The 5,285-nt window shown below is 50.9% G+C and overlaps 1 pseudogene across 1 annotated transcript; it reads left to right on the top strand.

Annotated features, from left to right (window-relative positions):
- The first annotated feature begins 1,386 nt into the window (after positions 1-1,386).
- LOC145523478 (adenylosuccinate lyase-like) lies at positions 1,387-4,667 on the top strand (annotated as a pseudogene). Its single transcript, XR_014066599.1, has 2 exons — positions 1,387-3,824; positions 4,261-4,667. The product of XR_014066599.1 is annotated as an adenylosuccinate lyase-like (transcript).
- Positions 4,668-5,285: the final 618 nt, after the last annotated feature.

Genomic DNA, 5,285 nt, shown 5'->3' on the forward strand with positions numbered 1-5,285 from the left:
CGTTAGAACCAACCCGATTTGGCTTTCCCATGTATCCCTGCCAATGGGGTGGGAGTGGGGGGTGGGGAGTGGCTGGCAAACAAGGAGAAAGTAAAAGAAAGAAGACTGTTTTTGTCGATTTAGTTGTGAAAATCATTCCCCACATGGCTGCTCCTGTAGCCTTCCCACTACACACATGAGGAAACTGAGGTCCCAGTGGCCCCTAAGCGGGGAAGATCACGGGCCTGTGTGTTGCCATTTCCATGGCAACTCTGTTTCCCACAGGTCAACCAGTTAGCTGAAGTTCTGGTCCACGGCTGAGCCTGTCGGGAGCTTGATTGGTGCACATTCATCCCAAAGAGCCTGAAAGAGAAAATCCCCTTTGCAGAGCATTTACAGGGAACCCCTTACTCATAGAACCTCACTTAATCCTCCCACAGATGTATCCTCCTTCCTTTCACGGAGATGAACACTGAGGCGTGGAGGGACCAGATTATCTGCCCGATGCCCGCAGTTCATGATTCCGTAGAAGCCGGGGCTAACCCCAAACTGACTCTAAAGCCAGTTACCATGATGTTACATCAGAAAGAGTCCCCAGGCCCCCAGAGCTGGGGACAAAACCAGTGCGGGGCCACCAAAGCACTAAGTCTGGGCCCATGGAGGTTCTGTGAGCCTCTCTCCACCCTGGTCTGCAATGCGCCCCATCACCCCAGCAGTGCCACTCGCAGGGAGGCACTAGCTCCTCGACGATCTCAGGGCTCCCACACGAGCATGAAGACTTCTGTTTCCTGAATCCATGTAATTATATTTTAAAAGCAAGTCGTAAACTCCTTGCAACTTGCTCCTCTTGACAACTTCATCATGTGCTTCAGATAGAGCCGATCCAACAAAAACACCCAGCAATTGGACGAAGAAGGGTCCAGGCAGGTAGTTCAGACTCTCCGAGGGCTCAGCTGGGGCCCCAGCACTGACCTCTACCTTGACCTTGAGTGAGGTCCATACCCATGCTAAGCCTCCATCTCTTCAGCTGTAGACAGGAATAATAACAGTGGGACGTTGTGAAACTCATGGATGGAGACGAGAGGTGCCTGTCCTGGCAGTCCCACTGGCTCCCTGCCCAGGCCAGTCATCAGGCCCCTTTTGAAAGGCACTTTTGCACACTAGTTACAAACGTGGGCTCTGGAGCCCAGTGGCCTAGTTCAAGTCTTGGCTCTGCTTCTTTGTGCCATGGCTGTGCATTCTTACACAAATTGCTTGACCTCTCTGGGCCTCGATTTCCTCATCCCTAAAGTGAAGACAATAGAACCACCTCATAGGGTGGCTTTGAGGGTTATGCACGCTGGATGGGGCAATACAGGAGATCACTATTAATCACGGCAAATAGAGGAGGAGAAAATGGAAACAGTGACAGACTTTATTTTCTTGGGCTCCAAAGTCACTGTGAACAGTGACTGCAGCCATGAAATTAAAAGACGTTTGCTCCTTGGAAGAAAAGCTATGACAAACCTCAGCATATTAAAAAGCAGAGACATTACTTTGCTGACAAAGGTCCATCTAGTCAAAGCTATGGTTTTTCCAGTAGTCATGTATGGATGTGAGAGTTGGACCATAAAGGAGGCTGAGTGCTGAAGAATTGATGCTTTTGAATTGTGGTGTTGGAGAAGACTCTTGAGAGTCCCTTGGACTGCAAGGGGATCCAACCAGGGGATCCAACCAGTCCGTCCTGAAGGAAATCAGCCCTGAATATTCATTGGAAGGACTGATGCTGAAGCTGAAGCTCGAATACTTTGGCCACCTGATGCGAAGAGCTGACTCACTGAAAAAGACCCTGATGCTGGGAAAGACTGAAGGCGGGAGGAGAAGGGGACGACAGGGGATGAGATGTTTGGATGGCATCGCAACTTAATGGGCATGAGTTTGAACAAACTGAGGGAGATAGTGAAGGACAGGGAAGCCTGGCGTGCTGTAGTCCATGAGGTCACAAAAAGTCAAAAACAGCTGAGCGACTGAACAACAACAGCAAATTATCACCCGAGATGGTCCCTTTCATCCGCGTCATGCCCATCCCTCCTGGAGAGAGTCAGGATTCAGCCGAGTCTTCTGGCATCTCACTGCCCTCTGCCCCCGAAAGTCTAAGAGAGTGACTGGACCCTAATCTCTTCAACACCACGGAGGGGACACTGCAGGCACTTGGGGGTTTCCCGCTCTGTCTTCGGGCTTCCAGAGTGGCTCAGACGGTAAAGAATCTGCCGGCAGCGAAGGAGACCCGGGTTCAATCTCCGGGTTGGGAAGATCCCCTGGAGAAGGGAATGGCTGCACACTCCAGTGTTCTTGCCTGGAGAATCCCATGGACAGAGGAGCCTGGCGGGCCACGGTCCATGGGGTCACAAAGAGTCGGACATGACTGAGCAACTTTCACTTCACTTCTCCATCTCTGTCAGGAGAACAGTGTGGGGAGAAAGTCTCGTGGTTCTTCTTCCCGTCTGCTCCCTGACCTTCAGAACACGTGACCGGGAGCTGTGGCAGCTTCCTGAGGCCACAGGGGGAAGACACTGCCCATTGGGTTTCCAGGCAGGAATGCCTTCCCACAATTTCTCGGGAAAGTTACAATTTAGCCAATCCCAAATAGTGTGAAAAACCAGTTGATGCATGGAGACAAAGGGAAAAGCATTCTCTTTAGAGAATGAAATGGTCAACAGGAAGAGGTTACTGGTTGGAAGGAATTCACTGATCAGGTCAAAAGCAAGGGCAAGCAGTTCCAGCCGGGGGCAGAGTTTGGGATGGTGGCAGAGGGGTGACCGTGGCGGGTGGGAGGTGGCCCGCGGGCATGACAGCTACTGCTCGCCGCTTGCCTCCTGTTATGCCAGCCTGGAGATGTGCTTCATGTTTAGTAACAGGTACAAATTTCAGACCTGCCAGCAGCTATGGTTGTGGCTGGCGGAGACTGAGCAGACACTGGGTTTGCCTAACACAGATGAACAAATCCAGGAGGTGAAATCAAACCTGGACAACCCCGACTTCAAGATGGCAGCTGAGGAGGAGAAGCAGTTACAACATGATGTGATAACTCACGTGCACACGTTTGCCCACTACTGCCCCAAAGCCGCTGGCATTATCCACCCTGGCGCCACCTCCTGCTACGTGGGAGACAACACAGACCTTTATGTTCTTAGAAATGCATTTGACCTGCTTTTGCCAAAGCTTGCCAGGGTGATCTCTCACTTTACTGACTTTGCCAAGGAGCGAGCCGACCTTCCCATCTTAGGTTTCACACGTTTTCAGCCTGCTCAGCTGACCACAGTTGGGAAGCGTTGCTGTCTCTGGATTCAGGATCTGGGCATGGATCTCCAGAACCTGAAGCATGTCTGGGGTGAGCTGCACTTCTGAGGCGTGAAGGGTGCCACTGGCACCCAGACCAGCTTCCTGCAGCTCTCCAAGGGAGATGACCAAAAGGAGAGCAGCTTGACAAGACGGTGACAGAAAAGGCAGAATTCAAGAGGGCTTTCATCATCACGGGGCAGACCTATACAGGAAAAGTAGATGTTGAGGTGCTCTCTGTGCTGACTAGCTTGGGGGCATCGGTGCTCAGGATTTGTACCGACATATGACTCCTGGCAAACCTCAAGGAGTCGGAGGAACCCTTTGAAAAACAGCAGATCAGCTCAAGTGCAACACCTGCAAGCGGAACCCTACACGTTCAGAGCGGTGCTGCAGCCTGGCCCGTCACCTGATGACCCTGGTCATGGACCCCCTGCCGACAGTATCTGTGCAGTGGTTTGAACGCACACTCGATGACTGTGCCAGCTGACGAATCTGTTTGGCTGAGTCGTTTCTCAATGCAGAAAGTGAAAGTCACTCGGGTCTAACTCTTTGTGACCCCACTGACTACAGCCCACCAGGCTCCTCTGTCCCTGGGATTCTCCAGGCAAGAGTACTAGAGTGAGTAGCCAGTCTTTTCTCCAGGGTATCTTCCCAACCCAGGGATCAAACCCAGGTCTCCCACATTGCAGGCAGATTCTTTACCAGCTGAGCCACAAGGGAAGCCCAAGAATACTGGAGTGGGTAACCTATCCCTTCTCCAGGGGATCTTCCCAACCCAGGAATTGAACCGGGGTTTCCTGCATTGCAGGCGGATTCTTTACCAGCTGAGCCACAAGGGAAGCCCAAGAATACTGGAGTGGGTAACCTATCCCTTCTCCAGGGGATCTTCCCAACCCAGAAATCGAACCGGGGTTTCCTGCATTGCAGGTGGATTCTTTACCAACTGAGCTATGAGGGAAGCCCCTCTCACTTCAGATACTGTATTAAATACATTGCAGAACATTTCTGAAGGATTGGTGGGATACCCCAATGTAACTGAGCAGCGCATTCTGCAGGAGCTGCCTTTCACGGCCACAGAGAACATCATTATGGCCATGGCGAAAGCCTGAGGTAACTGCCAGGCTTGCCATGAGAAAATCAGAGTGCTCTCGCAGCAGGCAGCTGCTGTGGTCAAGCAGGAAGGGGGTGACAATGACGTCGTCGAGCGCGTCCAGGCTGATGCCCACTTCAGTCCAGTCCACCCCCAGGTGGACCACTTACCGGATCCTCCTTCTTTCACCGGTCGTGCATCCCGGCAGGTACAGGTGTGTCCCCTGTAAAAACCACATGAAAGTGTGATGCAGGTGAAGGCAGAACTATGTCTGTAGAGTTGGAAGAGAATTAAACAAAAAACCATTGTTGGCTCTGTTGACTTTTACTGCAGAGTCATAAAAACTATTACTCTAGTGCCGTATTTTATCTCAAGAATTGCTACCATAAATTAATACAGTACTTTTTGTTTTCCGTGGTGCTTTCACATTTCTCCGGTTTGCAATGCAGAAATAAATTGCATTGTAGTTGGACTCTGTTTTTCACAGGAAAAAAAAAAAAGCAAGGGCAGGAAGCGCTCTCATGTGGAGCTGACGGATAAGGTTGACATTCGGGAACCAGGTCAGAAGCACAGGGGCCAGAATCAGGCACCATGGAGCCGGTCTGGCTTATGGTGGTGGCACATTGTAAGCACTTGCCCGGGTCTCTGTCTCTGCCGGGGTGAGTCATTCTCATGAATAAAGTAAATATGATTGAGTTTATACACGCAGGATACTTCCCACACATGCTATGAGTGGTGTTCTAAGGAATGAACGAACAAGTCCTTAAATTGGTGATTTTAACATGTGATTCTGTGTAAGGTTGTTAAACTTGCTCAGGGATCTCAGTGTTGTGTGATTTGAGTCCCAGTCAATAATACCTTCTGCCACATCTCACTGTTTGAATGTTCACTGTAG

Source organism: Giraffa tippelskirchi, chromosome 10 (genome assembly GCF_054371585.1).
Source record: "Giraffa tippelskirchi isolate mGirTip1 chromosome 10, T2T-mGirTip1v1.2.pri, whole genome shotgun sequence".
NCBI lineage: Eukaryota > Metazoa > Chordata > Mammalia > Artiodactyla > Giraffidae > Giraffa > Giraffa tippelskirchi.